This window comes from Hyperolius riggenbachi, chromosome 11, assembly GCF_040937935.1.
Source record: "Hyperolius riggenbachi isolate aHypRig1 chromosome 11, aHypRig1.pri, whole genome shotgun sequence".
Lineage (NCBI taxonomy): Eukaryota > Metazoa > Chordata > Amphibia > Anura > Hyperoliidae > Hyperolius > Hyperolius riggenbachi.
Window position 1 is genome coordinate 104,585,371 of NC_090656.1, and position 16,334 is coordinate 104,601,704.

A 16,334-nucleotide genomic window follows, 5' to 3' on the forward strand; every position below is an offset into this window, starting at 1 on the left:
ACGGAGGTCACACAGATGAAGTAAGTCAAGAAAGGTTCATGGAGTTTTGTAAGAAGAAATAAAAAGTAACTTTGTCTCTTCTTCCTGAAGAGTGGTAATCTTTATAATCATCTTGTAAGTAGGGATGAGCTTCTGAATTCTGAAGATTTCGAATTTCCAAGCTTCCAATTAAGTGATTAAATCAGTGAGCGGAAATCCACAGAATACCGATTTGCCAGGACCCAGAAATTTTAAGCCAATCAGAAGACTCATGCATAGGACCAGAACAGAGCATGCAGAATTTTACCAGGAAAATCAGATTACCATGGAAATTTTAGGCTAAAGACGTGGACGTTTTAGGTCAATCAGAGAATGCAGAAGTTTACAGCTTTTTCTGATCGGAAATGTGGAACAACCCTTATTGAGAAAAAAATGTAATATTCGGAAAATTCCAATACCAATTTCTGCGTAATCGGAAAGACAATTATCAGAAAGCGGAAATCCATCGGAATCAGAAATCGACATTTCCGCCCTTCCCTACTTGGGGATGAGGGATTGGCTGCTACTCGGGGCATAGCAATATCAAACTTGGTGGAAAAAGGAGTGGGGTTCTCATTTGTTCTTAATCTGAGTTCAGCCTGATCATTTTAAGTTTTTAACCCTCCAGCCATCAGTTAAGGCCCCCTTTCTGGTATACCTGGTTTAACTTTTGGCCAAGAAGACATGACATATTTTATTATTTACAACTGACAGGGCTGAATGGGTCACCAGGTTGCAATAGCTCAGCAATCTTAGATCTGAAATCTATTTTGCTTTTTAATGCACTATGGGAGCAGCAAACAAATACCTTATTTTTCAGGATATAAAACACACTTTTTCTGCCCCACAAATTTTGGGAGAAAAGTAGGTGTATCTTTTATTCCAAAAATATGGAAAAATGAATGCAATGTGTGCCGAGGGTCACGTATGACCTCCAGCGCAAGCATGCCGGTAGTGTACAGGGACAGCGTGGACGTTGCCAGCGGTATGGAGGACACGGCTGTTCAGCACAGCGGAAGGCGGCCTGTGCCTCTGCCTACTACTGCCACTGCCAAACTCATGTTTGTGGCTCTTCTGAGGGATCTGTTATGTCGCTATGCTTGTCCTTTTTTTTTTTTCCCCTTAAAAGCATACCATTACCGCTTTCACATACAGCAGTCGTACCTCCTGGAGAATGATCAGCCAATTAATATCAAGGGCAGATTCTTGGTCTTTTGGAGTTCTGTCTTGATCTCGCTGCCCTTCTGAAATCACAGCTTTGCAAAAGATTTACGTCTTTTCTTTTCATCAGAAGATTTAGAAAGAAATGTGAAGGCACTTTCATGAGCTGACTTTTCTGTCTGATTAATTAAATTACATCAGCAAAAAAAGTCACAAAGTTAGATTTGGTTTTCTTTGTTTCTCATTGCTGTAAATCTAAGATCTATAAATCTTGGACATAAATGTAAAATCTGGCTACCCCTCAGCTCTCTTACTGTGATAATTTATTAATTTGTATATTTCACGCAGGTTGCATAGTTTGCAATGACTAGTCGTGTTGCTGTCAAATATTGGCAGTTTGGCTTGGAGTGACCCAACCTGAATAATGCCCATATATAATAAGGCTGGGCTCAGAAGGCTGTGCCATGGGCCAACAATCATCACTGTGGAAAGACCAGGAAACGGTGTCCACCATCTTGTAGGTGGCAGCCATTTTATTGTTAAGATGCCAAAATATCACCTAGGAGAAAATGTAGAAGAAAAAGTGAATTGAATCTGGCCCAAAGTGTCTTAAGGTGGCCATACACTGGATGCTATGACCAACAAATAGGTTCCTCTTCGATCATTATCTGATCAGAGAGGGATCTATCTGCTTGAACTCACTACACACTACACACAGATGTTCAATCAATTTCTGCATGAAGTCTCTGAAAACCCCTGTGCACCTGTTGGGTCTCCCAATCCCCCCTGATCCATGTGGCGTAGCTCACCTGTCCACTGCATGTTCCCAGTCTCTGCTCTCCCCACACGCTGGTGTTGCCTCTCTCCCGGGTCCTGGGTACCTGTGTAATGTGAGGACAGACACTAGGGGCGGTGTTGCACGTTACTTACACTAAAGGCCTCTAGCGTTTTAGTTACATCACACAGGGGCCGGGGAAACTTTTATGGTTGTAATTTGCTTATCAGTGATGTTTACTATATTGCTGACAAGGTACCGACAAGACAGAAGCTGTCACTTCTATGCCTAAAAATTAGCTCTTTCAGGCAGCAAAAGAAAACAAGTAAAACAGCCTGGTTATTAATATGTTTTGTACTGTACATACACGTTTATCTCATCATGTCACTTGTTGCCTTGGGTACACTTTAGGTACCTTCCACACTTTTAGTGTTATTAACTTTTCTGCCTATTTGTCTATCCAGTAACAAATGGATATTTTCTAGGCCATATAGTACTGAACATTGAGAGCTTGATTTATGCAACACACTGACTTACGACAAGTCTACTTTTACATATTACTTAAAACTTTGCTAGGCTACTAATAGTAAATGAGAATTATACAGCAGTTGAATTGCACAGTGCTGGCTTCCCCTTTACGACCATGAAGCAGTCAGGTAGGACATTAGAGAGATTGTCCTCGGCACACTGATCTCGCAAGCAGACTCTATTTACTTATTGATGTCGCACCAGGAATTCACTGTAAGTGATGCTCTGGGGAGATCAAGTCTATTGAATGACACAGACCACACAGAGCTGCCATTGATTTCCAGGGGGCCTGATCATTCTTTATTGGCCATTGATCGTCTTCCTGGAGAACAGCACTTTACATTTGTCAAGGCTTATCACAGTTAAGTAAGAAACTCTCCAGTCCAAGATGGACTGATCCCATTTTACCCTTGCTGGGCGGTTTAACGCTTTTATCTCTCATCTCCTGACAAAGATCTGCAATCGTTAGGACATCATACAGGTTAATGTCTCTCTTTTATTAACAGAGCAGTTTCAATTAAAAGTTAATTTCCCAGCTGATCCTCTTGCAAGCTTTACTAGCTAGTAAACAAGCCGGACGTAAAAATAAAACAGATTTTATCTGGCTTGTTAATAATAACTGAAGCCTGGGCATCACTGATTGGAGAGTGAGGCGCTGGTTCTTCACCACTGAGAAAGTTACCAGGAGTAAATTCAGCATAAATATTGAGAAAATCGCCTTTTTTTGAAATTGTTGACAGAATTTGGTTTCTTATTATTGTCTGCAAGAAAAGTTTATGGTCAATTTGAGTTCTTTCAACCTAAACTAAAATTGAATCCATGCTGTATTGGGCAAAATTGAAAAAAAAAATCACACTTGTTAAACAGACCCATCTAACATAGGCCTTACTGTCCATGAAGTAACTTCTCATGAGGCCTGCAAACGAAAACAATTGTTGCATTTACATGATGGAAACAGCCATATTGGTTATGCTCCAAGGACCTGGGATAGCATCTACAGTGTTATGATGCACCCCATTTTTCTTTACTTTCTGACTTTGCTTCCCTAGTTTACAAGTTTAAAAGTGACATAGATGGTGCTGCCAGGGCCGGGCCGAGGCAGAGGCTGGAGAGGCTCCAGCCTCAGGGTGCAGTGTAGGAGGGGACGCACAATTCATTCAGCTGTCATTCCCAATTGGGTTTGAAGCAGAAAGAAACAAGAAAAGGGGATACATGACAGTGACAGCAAGCCAGATAACTAGAGATTAAGGTGTTGGGGAGGTTGGGGGCCTTGGGGCACCTATTAGTCTAATAGCAATCAGTGTGTGACGGCTGGGGTGGGAGGGATGGGGGGGCGCACTTTGGTGTCTCAGCCTTGGGTGCTGAAGGACCTTGTCCCGCCTCTGGGTGCTGCACTCCCACAATACTGTTGGGAGGTGGAGTCTGCCTCGGAAAAGCTCATAGGATGTTTTTTACTTATATCTGTCAGTGGATTTCTGCAGTTCTTGAATATGAGTAAATGCACCTCCTCCTCTCTGCAGTTGACAACTTATCCAGCACACACATTCAACATTTATCCTCATACGTAAGAGACTCAATTAGTCTGCTTAATGTACTAGTTGATTTACATACCCCCTCTGTAGCTCTCCTGGTTGGATTACATGTAGAGGTGCTGCCTTACTCCAGTGTTCCGTACGAGAAAGGTGCAGCTGCTGTTAAAGCGGATCTGAGATGAAAAACTAACTATTGCAAAAAGGGTGTGTGCATCAAACACCAAGTGAACCCTTATATACCTGGATTTGCAGATAAGGCCTAATTAGCTTATTCATGAGACACTGCTCAAGCAAATCTGCATTCGCTTTCGCATGCCAGGATATGCACGGTTTTGCCAACGAACTCACCGCAAATTTTTTGCCCAAATTAGTTTGCGCAGCATTTAGCACTTATCCAGGATCGCCACGTGGAGGCCCCCTTCCCCCAGGATCCCAGAAAAAGGGGGGCCAACAGGGCACTCCAAGCACACTCACTGCTCAGAGACCCTGCAGCCGCCCTCCTGGGGGGGAGGTTAAGAAGTGCGGGGCGCCCCCTCCCAAGCGCTGCCACCGCCAGGGAGGGCCGCCCGCACCCACCTCCCAAAGGATAGGACCTACCTTATTTCGTATTGCGTCCAAGTGCATTATTATGCCAGGCCAAAAGTGCGCGACTTGGGAGCACTCCGACAAGGGGGGAGTGAAGCATAGGTCACCCCAAGCCTGGTAAAAAAAAAAGTAAAACTAACTATAACAAGTAACTTGTCTATATATCTTATCTAAAGTTTAGATAGTTTACACAGCAAATCTAGCTGCAAATAGCTTAAATAGAATATGATTATTTCTTCCTGTGATACAATTACAGCAGCCATGTTGTTTGTAAATATTACACACAGGCAAGCTTATGTGCATCTTGAGCACTCAGCCTGTGAAAAAAACCTAATCCCCCCTCATCCTCCCCTCTGCCTCTGAAATCTCTGGCTAGTAATACCTCCCCATCCTTCTGCCCAGACTGAGATCCCATGAGCCCTTGCTACTGTCTAAAAATGCCTTGGCTCTCTGAAAACCTGTGGGTGAGGCTTGTTTAGTTTATAGGGAATAAGAGTATTAAAACAAAACAAAAAAGTATTTGGCTTGAGGAATGCCCTATAAACAATAGGAAAGGAACACAATTATGCAATGAGTAAAAGGTTAAGGGCCCGTTTCCACTATCGCGAATCCGCATGCGGGCAACGCATGTGGATTCGCACAGTCAGTACAAGTGGATGGGACTGTTTCCACTTGTGCGTTTCCCCGCACGTTTTTCTGTGCAGAAAAAATCTGCAGGGTAGGGGCCTCAGAATTCGCCTGCGTGTGGAATGCAGGCGAATCGCACGCAATGTATTTAATAGGGAAATCGCATGCGTTTTCCCAATGCGTTTTTTGCCGCGATTTCGCATGCGATTTCGCATAGGTACCCATGTTAATTCACACAGGCAGTGACATGGTTAAAATCGCATACAGCCTTACCTATGCGAAATCGCATGTGAAATCGCGGCAAAAAACGCATGCGGAATCGCACCCGCATGCGATTTGCCTGCGGTGATTCGCCGGCGATTTCGTAACGCTATAGTGGAAACGGGCCCTAAGACATTCTTGACTGAGATGGAGGCAGAGAGAAGACCCTAAACTCATCCATAATTGAATTACTTCATTTTGGCCCATGACTCTTGTTTTCAGTGAAACCCACTACCTCCAGGTGCATGGGGTGGCTATGGGCATGAAACGTGCACCATCTTATGCCAACCTGTACCTGGGGGGGGGGGGGGGGGTGGGGGAAAGACAATTATTTATGAATGAGGACATGCAAAAATATTTAAAGGGATACATAAGTCAGTTTAAAAAATGCAATTTTACTTACCTGGGGCTTCTACCGACCCCCTGCAGTCAGTCTGTGCCTGCCCGCAGCGGTACTCTAGGATTCTCCAGTCCCCCACCGCAGCTCAGTTTTGGCAACTGAGCCTTTCATCAGCCACTGCACATGTGGGGCGCTGGCCGTGTGCATCCTTGTTTACGCTCCGATCACCGGGAGCTTCCTGCGCAGATGAGAAAATCTCTACCACATCGACGCTGGATGCTCCAGGCACTAGGAACAAGAATGAGAACTCGCACGGCCCGGGCTGCACAGGTGCAGTGGCCTGTCATCGCCAAAAGCTAAACTGATCCGTGGCAGGGGACCGGAGCATCCTAGAGTACTAGTGCAGGCACAGGTAGACTGTAGGGGGCCGATAGAGGCCCCAGGTAAGTAAAACTGCATTTTTTAGATTGACTTAAATCTCACTTTAATCACTTGGCACAGATTCATTGATGATGTCCTGTTTATATGGACTGGGATGCTGGGTGACCATCAGGAGTTCATTACATCTTTGAATTATGGGTAATTTGGGCACCAAACTGCGACAACAAATATCGGGCGCACCCATGTTATCAGCGATTAGACATCAGCAGAGGGGTAGGGTCTTAGGGTTAGGCATCAAGAGGGAGAGCTTGTTTAAGAGTAAGGTTAGATTAGGCCATAGTAAAGTATTGGTAAAGATTACTAATATTTGACTACTAGAATTAAGTGGTGGAATATCAGTAATTTTACCAATATTCCACTAGAGGCTTTCTTCCGCTAGGTGCCCTTTTTAAATGTACAATGACAGACACAGTCTTGAGACCCACCTTATCACTGGCAGTTAAAGGGTTTGGGTGCTGCAGGAAGGAAAGATTGTGTATAGGCTGTTAGATATAAATATGACCCTGACTATATTGCTCTCAACCCATTTAACCCCCCCCAACCCTTTTTTTTAAAATATTTTTTTTCCTTGTTGCAGTTTTCTCTTATACTAGCTCGTTTTCAGAACATCAAAATGAGAAGACATTACAACTTTTTCATGCCTCCAACAAGTTAACAGTGATATAAAAGCACAATGTATCTTACTTGTCACATCAAGAGCGCAGTGCCAGCTAGGAGCCGGGACCACTACTGGCAGCCGTGGCATGTGACTCTGAACATCACAAAACTGCTAATGCTACACATTTCATCTTCACACCATTTCCATCAGAACCCCATTAAGCAGCACAGCTTGATCTGTCAAGGTTCCGATGACCAGTAACCGTGTGACTTTCTCTCCTATTTCAGCACAGGCAAGTGCAATTATGATTTAGCTCTGCGTGTGCCTTATAATGAAAGCAGAAGCAACGCTAAACAGTATTTTTAGGAGCCAGTTTGCATAAAAGATAATGGATTTCATGTTCAGACACCTAATCTGTTAGAAATACAACAGGGAAATACATAGGCAACATACTATATAATGTTTGTAGCTAATAAATAGTGATTATCAGATTTAAAGGGAGACTGTAATGAATAGTGACATGTCAGCTGTGGTGGATAGCAGTACCACCGCAGCTGCTTCTGGTTCTCTGCCTGCCAGTCTCCCTGCGCCTCGGGCGTCTAGCACGTCGAGGACGGGTGTGGGGAGTAATTGCATGTTGACTGCGGTGGACGGTGGGTCCACCGCGGTCATTGCTAGGTCCCTGCCTGCTAATTTTTCCCAGGCGTCTAGTACGCCGAGGATGCGTGTCTCTGCTGGGCTCTGGGGTACATTAGCGCGTGCGCACGCTCACCGTCAGGATCTTTATGCCAGGAGGAGGCGCGTCAGCTGACCGGCTGGTCGGCTGACGTCAGAGGGCACGCTCGCCGCTCCTGATTGGCCAAGGCTGTAGGGCTTGCCTTGGGGGGTCTCCTCCGCTTCTTAAGCCTCTTGGCTTCACTTGCTAGTTGTCTGCTGTCGTGAATACTTCGTATTAGCGCTCAGACCTTAGATAGTTCCGGTGTGCTTTGATCTGGGTGGAAACCAGGGATTTCACACAAGACTAGGAATTATTATTACTACTGTTATTACTGCTTGATTATCTGTGTATGACTCTGGCTAGTTCTGACCAATCTTACTTTCAGTGATTTTGTACCTCTGCCCATCTGACCTTGTTGCCAACCTTGCCTGATACTCGTTCTGTCTCTGTCTGTCGATTCTGTACCTGACCTGTCTGTCTGTTGCCGATTTGATGTGTCTGACCATTCTACTCTCACCAGGGACCCCCTGTCTCTGGTGAGAGGTTCTGTACAGGTAGTGCCCACCAGCTCCTCTGATGAGGTAGTGCAAATACTGCCAGTACTACTGTTACACTAATCACTACACTTAGTGCATTAAAGTGTGATTAGGTTACGTCACTTCTTAGTGACATATTAGCATTGCTTAGCTAACACTTCAGTATCTATATATCTGTATTATTGGTGATTCTGCAGATCATCATATAATCAGGTATATATCTGTATTATAGGTGATACTGCAGATCACCTGATAATCAGAAACTTTGTTCTTCCTTCTTGCTATTGTTCCAATCGTTACAGAGACTTAAGTGTAAAAAAAAGTTGTTTTAACTTACCTGGGGCTTCTTGTAGCCCCCTGGAGTCATCCTGTTTCCACGCCATCCAAGTCCCTCCGGCCAGCCGTGATGACCTGTTAAGCTGGCCGGTCGCTGCCAGTTGGGGGCCACAGCACATGCGCACCGTAATCACTCTTCTGCGCATGTGCAGTAGCGATTTCCGCTTACTACACATGCGCAGTATGCTCCTAGCATCGGGAGTGTGGTCAGGAAGCGCATGGGCGACCAGCTTTGCGGTGGCCGAAGGGACTGAGAAGGACGGCGATGGAACAGGATTACTCCAGGAGGCTGCAAGAAGCCCCAGGTAAGTTAAAATATTTTTTTTTAAACACACTTAAGATTTCATTTAAGTCAAATGTTTATTCTAAATATGGCAGCCGGATGATTGGTGCAATACATTTTGGTAAAATCTTTAAGCCATTCACAAATAAACTGAACAATATGGACTTAAAGACAAAGAGCAATTTTACTGAATGATAATAGTATCTAGGAAACAAAAAAAAAAGCCAAAGCAAAGTAAAAACTTCAAAAAATAGAAGATAGATCAAGAAATGATTGATACTTGCAGTGCAATTTGTTCTTTTTGTTTGATGCTTCGTGCACCTGCAGGTCATCATCTTTAGTGCTTGCAGGCATAAAAAACACAAGCAACACCAAATTCCTTTATCTGTAAACACACCCACTAACAATGTGATATTCTTAAAGGTTGTTTTTCATGCACAGGGGGAGGTACAGCTTCCTTGACAACAGCACATCATCTCCCACAATGCAACAAAGTTCACAGCCAGGAAATTATCATAGTCCATGTTAAAACATGACATCACTGCGGGAGGGATTTCACCTCAATATTACCCACACAGATGTCCCTGTCGAGTGCTTACACAATAGGTAAACATTTCTTGAGGGGAAGGGGGTATGTTGACATAAGGTTCAATCCCGGGTTGAAGTTGCTCTTAAATTCACTTATATTCTTCAGCGCCAAAGTACTGTGTATCTAATTAATCCAACAAACCTTGCTTGAAATTATTAAAGCCCCATTACATGCACACATTTTTTCTAAGTATTTCATAGGTATTTCATAGCAGAGCTGGTTTTCATCTGCCTGTAAGCTCCTTGATTTGCTGATGTCAAATAAAATACCTTTTAGGAGTTCTGAAACTGGATACTTTATGCATAACAGACTCTCAGTGCTATAAGCTGCAATCTTCCCAGGCATATTTAGTCTGTGCCTGCCCCCTTGCCTTCTTCACAGTGAGGTTGATGCAATCAAAGGAACAGCACACCAACAGAGTTTTACATTTACTAATCTTCTTTGCATTATGCAATCAACTTTTTAGCTGTAGAAGCCACACTTCTCACAAAAAAAAGGTATTAAAGGAAATGTTTAATTCTGTGGAGGAGATGGGTTTTTAAAACTGTATACTATTACTTGAAAAAGTTTTCAGCATTGGCGTAGCAATCACCATAGCAGCTTTAGTGGCTGCTATGGGGCCCATAACCACTGGGGTCCCAGTGTACATGGGCAGCTGTGAAATGGGGTTCCGCCATGGGCTTCGTATTGGCAGTGAGACTGGTAAGCAACAAGTGACTCACCTCTCCAGGCTCCACCACCAATATGCAGTCTCCAGGAATCCCCATCTCCATGACTACAGTGCTAGAGGGAGCTCTAATCATAGAGACTGGAATGCTTGGAGAAGATAGATTGTCAGCGTAGCCTGGAGATGTGGGTCACTTGTTGCTTCTGCATCCTGCTGCTGCTACTCTGCCCTTTGGGGGGAGGGGGCTATATTTGGCTACCAATACTGGGTCCTTCGGGCTACCAATACAGGGGGACTACCTCTGCGCTGCAGTGAAAAGTGGGGGGACTGAGGAGCGCATAGCGACGAAGACTGGGGGCGGGCCGAAAAATGGGCGTGGCAATGACATTGTATGGGCGGAGCTAACGTAATGATGTAACAGCGAGGCATAAGAAAGCAGTGTTTACGCTATGATGTGGTCAAACGAGACTTTGCATCATGGGTGTGCAGAAACTGTGTGAGGCTAATAGTATACCGTAACCACAAAGCAGCAAACATAGCCATCCATGACCATTAAATGATAAATGCAGTAACCGTTACCCCGGACACCAGAAAATAAACGCAATGGGCAACATGTCAGTACAAAATAAACGCAATGCGGGCAACATGTGAGTACAAAATAAACGCAATGTGGGCAAACATGTCAGTACAAAATAAACGCAATGCGGGCAAACATGTCAGCACAAAATAAAAGCAATTAGAGAATCATGTCAGCACAAAATAAACGCAATGTGGGCAACATGTCAGCACAAAATAAACGCAATGTGGGCAACATGTCATCACAAAATAAACGCTAGGAGGACACTGACTGTGTGGGTGAGGGTGACAATGACTGGGTGGAGGAGGGTGACACTAGGTGAGGAGGGTGGCAAGAACTGAGTGGGGGAGGGTGACAAGGACTGGGTGGGGGAGGGTGACACTAGGTGAGGAGGGTAACAAGGACTGGGTGGGGGAGGGTGACACTGGGGGAAAAGGGTGACAATGACTGGGTGGGGGAGGGTGACACTAGGTGAGGAGGGTGACAAGGACTGGGTGGGGGAGGGTGACACTGGGGGAGAAGGGTGACAAGGACTGGGTGGGGGAGGGTGACACTGGGGGAGAAGAGTGAAAACGACTGGGTAGGGGAGGGTGACACTGGGGGAGAAAGGTGACAAGGACTGGGTGGGAGAGGTTGACACTGGTGGAGAAGGGTGACAACGACTGGGTGGGGGAGGGTGACACTGGGGGAAAAGGGTGACAACGACTGGGTGGGGGAGGGTGACACTAGGTGAGGAGGGTGACACTGGGGGAGAAGGGTGACAACGACTGGGTGGAGGAGGGTGACACTAGGTGAGGAGGGTGACAAGGACTGGGTGGGGGAGGGTGACACTAGGTGAGGAGGGTGACAAGGACTGGGTGGGGGAGGGTGACACTGGGGGAGAAGGGTGACAACGACTGGGTGGGGGAGGGTGGCACTAGGTGAGGAGGGTGACAACGACTGGGTGGAGGAGGGTGGCACTAGGTGAGGAGGGTGACAAGGACTGGGTGGGGGAGGGTGACACTAGGTGAGGAGGGTGACAAGGACTGGGTGGGGGAGGGTGACACTGGGGGAGAAGGGTGACAACGACTGGGTGGGGGAGGGTGGCACTAGGTGAGGAGGGTGACAAGGACTGGGTGGGGGAGGGTGATACTAGATGAGGAGGGTGACAGGGACCGGGTGGGGGAGGGTGACACTAGGTGAGGAGGGTGACAACGACTGGGTGGGGGAGGGTGACACTAGGTGAGGAGGGTGACAACTAGTGTTGGGCGAACAGTGTTCGCCACTGTTCGGGTTCTGCAGAACATCACCCTGTTCGGGTGATGTTCGAGTTCGGCCGAACACCTGACGGTGCTCGGCCAAACCGTTCGGCCATATGGCCGAACTAAGAGCGCATGGCCGAACGTTCCCCGAACGTTCGGCTAGCGCTGTGATTGGCCGAACGGGTCACGTGGTTCGGACCCGAACGCGCTCTGATTGGCCGAACGGTCACGTGGTTCGGGTAAATAAATACCCGAACCACGTCATATCTCCGCCATTTGTCTGTGGGTTTAGCTTTGGGTAGGCAGGCAGGGTAGTTCGCGCTCCAGCCACGCTAGCCAGGGTCCCCCCTGTCATTGTGTCACTGCTGGGAACAGTAGTACACCGCTTGCTCAGCCACACTATATAGCATTCTGTTTACTGCCACTCTGTGTACCTCGCTCAGCCACACTATATAGCATTCTGTTTACTGCCACTCTGTGTCTGCTGGGAATAGTAGTACACCGCTTGCTCAGCCACACTATATAGCATTCTGTTTACTGCCACTCTGTGTACCTCGCTCAGCCACACTATATAGCATTCTGTTTACTGCCACTCTGTGTCTGCTGGGAATAGTGGTACACCGCTCGCTCAGCCACACTATATAGCATTCTGTTCACTGTTCTGTGTCTGCTTGGAATAGTGGTACACCGCTCGCTCAGCCACACTATATAGCATTCTGTTTACTGTTCTGTGTCTGCTGGGAATAGTGGTACACCGCTCGCTCAGCCACACTATATAGCATTCTGTTTACTGTTCTGTGTCTGCTGGGAATAGTGGTACACCGCTCGCTCAGCCACACTATATAGCATTCTGTGCACTGTTCTGTGTCTGCTGGGAATAGTGGTACACCGCTCGCTCAGCCACACTATATAGCATTCTGTTCACTGTTCTGTGTCTGCTGGGAATAGTGGTACACCGCTCGCTCAGCCACACTATATAGCATTCTGTTTACTGTTCTGTGTCTGCTGGGAATAGTGGTACACCGCTCGCTCATCCACACTATATAGCATTCTGTTCACTGTTCTGTGTCTGCTGGGAATAGTGGTACACCGCCCGCTCAGCCACACTATATAGCATTCTGTTCACTGTTCTGTGTCTGCTGGGAATAGTGGTACACCGCTCGCTCAGCCACACTATATAGCATTCTGTTCACTGTTCTGTGTCTGCTGGGAACAGTAGTACACCGCTCGCTCAGCCAGAGTATATAGCATTGTGTTTACTGCCACTCTGTGTACACCGCTCAGCCAGACTATATACCATTGTTTACTGACACTCTGTGTACACCGCTCAGCCAGACTATATACCATTGTTTACTGACACTCTGTGTACACCGCTCAGCCAGACTATATACCATTGTTTACTGCCACTCTGATTCTGCTGGGAACAGTAGTACACCGCTCGCTCAGCCAGACTATATAGCATTGTGTTTACTGCCACTCTGTGTACACCGCTCAGCCAGACTATATACCATTGTTTACTGACACTCTGTGTACACCGCTCAGCCAGACTATATACCATTGTTTACTGAAACTCTGTGTACACCGCTCAGCCAGACTATATACCATTGTTTACTGCCACTCTGATTCTGCTGGGAACAGTAGTACACCGCTCGCTCAGCCAGACTATATACCATTGTTTACTGACACTATATAGCAGACTATATAGCATTGTGTGTACACCGCTCAGCCAGACTATATACCATTGTTTACTGACACTCTGTGTACACCGCTCAGCCAGACTATATACCATTGTTTACTGCCACTCTGATTCTGCTGGGAACAGTAGTACACCGCTCGCTCAGCCAGACTATATACCATTGTTTACTGACACTCTGTGTACACCGCTCAGCCAGACTATATACCATTGTTTACTGCCACTCTGATTCTGCTGGGAACAGTAGTACACCGCTCGCTCAGCCAGACTATATACCATTGTTTACTGACACTCTGTGTACACCGCTCAGCCAGACTATATACCATTGTTTACTGCCACTCTGATTCTGCTGGGAACAGTAGTACACCGCTCGCTCAGCCAGACTATATACCATTGTTTACTGACACTATATAGCAGACTATATAGCATTGTGTGTACACCGCTCAGCCAGACTATATACCATTGTTTACTGACACTCTGTGTACACCGCTCAGCCAGACTATATACCATTGTTTACTGCCACTCTGATTCTGCTGGGAACAGTAGTACACCGCTCGCTCAGCCAGACTATATACCATTGTTTACTGACACTCTGTGTACACCGCTCAGCCAGACTATATACCATTGTTTACTGCCACTCTGATTCTGCTGGGAACAGTAGTACACCGCTCGCTCAGCCAGACTATATAGCATTGTGTTTACTGCCACTCTGTGTACACCGCTCAGCCACACTATATAGCATTGCGTACTCTGCCAGTCAGTGTGTATATTGCTGGGATCAGTAATACTCCACTCACCGTCAACCACTATATGAGCTCAACATGAGTTCCCCAGAGACCTCCGCTGTGAGCAGCACTCCCAACAACAGCAACAGCCAACGCCCCACGCAAGCTATAACATCCACCCCAGCAGCCAGTGGTCAGCAGCAGCCCTCCCCGGAGGAGAACGTTGTGTCCATCAGTCCGTCGCCAGAGCGATTAATGAGGGCTGCCATTGAGGAGATGATGGGGCCTGATGTGGAGGAGGAGGTCTGGCTCAGGCCAGCATCCCAAGTTAATGTTGAGGACGATGAGGGGTCTGTGTCTGGGGATGTTGGGGTGGCAGAGGTGGTGGGTGGGTCAGACTCAGGAGAAGAGTTGTATGATGAGGATGATGATCGGGACCATCTGTATGTGCCTCAGAGTCCGACCCCGGAAAACATGTTGTATCGTGTGTTTAGGTACTAAAATCTGCGTTCCCTCCCAGTAGTGTTGGGCGAACAGTGTTTGCCACTGTTCGGGTTCTGCAGAACATCACCCTGTTCGGGGTGACTATATAGCAGACTATATAGCATTGTGTTTAATGCCACTCTGTGTACACGGCTCAGCCACACTATATAGCATTGTGTTTACTTCCACTCTGTGTCTGCTGGGAACAGTAGTACACCGCTCACCCGCCACTGTATAGCATTGTGCTCTGTGTCACTGCTGACAATAGTGGTACACCGCTCACCCACCACTGTATAGCATTTCTGTACTGCCACTGTACTGCTGCCAGTCAGCGTGTACTTTAAGGATAAGTGAAATGAGGAAGAAATCCGGTGAAAGAGGGAGGGGCAAGGGAAGAGGTGTTTCCCCTGACGGTTCACGTACAGGCCACAGGGGAGCACCCAAGAAAACCCACTCAATACTGCCCATGTTGTCCAGGACAACAACCCTCACAGATCCAAAAGAACAGGACCAGATAATTACTTGGATGACCTCTCAAGCGTCCAGCAGTGGGTTAAGCAGCACCAGCACATCACGCACGAGGTCCGAGTCCTCAGCCAGTTAAAGTCTGGGCTTTCTTTGAAGACTGCACTGAGGATGTTACCATGGCGATTTGCAAGGTGTGCAAGACCCGCCTGAGCAGGGGGAAAAGTATTAACAACCTCTCCACCACCAGCATGAGCCGCCACATTCTATCCAAACATCCCACTCTGTGGGCAAACGCGGCAGGACAGGGTACCACCAGCAACACTGCCTCCCTTGGGTTCACCAGACTCACCACCAGACCCGCCTCAGCAGCAGCAGTAGCCCAGCCATTGCGTGGTTCACAACATTCACAAACATCAGACGATGCTGACACTGTCACTTTCCGGACTAGTGCTCTTGAGGTCTCCCAGTGTTCATCAAACACAACAACCAACAGCCCTTCGGTGTGCAGCGCTACGGTTGAGTTGTCTGTCTCTGAGATGTTTGAGCACAAGAGGAAATTGCCAGCAAATGACCCCCGGGCCGTGGCAGTAACAGCCAGCCAGCATAGCCAAGCTTCTGGCCTGCGAAATGCTGCCATATCGAGTGGTGGAGACAAACAGCTTCAAGGGCATGATGTCAGTGGCCATCCCACGTTACGTTGTTCCCAGCCGCTACCACTTTGCGCGCTCTGCAGTGCCTGAGTTGCATGAGCACGTGGTCAGCTAAATAACCCGAAGCTTGAAGAATGCCGTTGCCTGCAAGGTTCACCTCACCACTGACACCTGGACGAGTGCGTTCGGCCAGGGTCGATACATCTCCCTTACCGCGCACTGGGTGAACCTTGTGGAGCCTGGCAGCGATTCCTCACCTGCTACGGCGCGGGTGTTGCCCACGCCGCAAACAGCTGGATAACAACAGCAGCACCTACCTCTCTGACTCCTTCTCCTCCAACGCATCTCAAAGCTGTACCTCATCCGGAAATGCTAACCCAGCACCAGCAGCAGTAGGATCGTGGAAGCAGTGCAGCACAGCTGTTGGCATGCGTCAGCAAGCGTTGCTGAAGCTGATCTGCCTTGGGGATAAGCAGCACACAGGGGAGGAAATTTGGAGGGG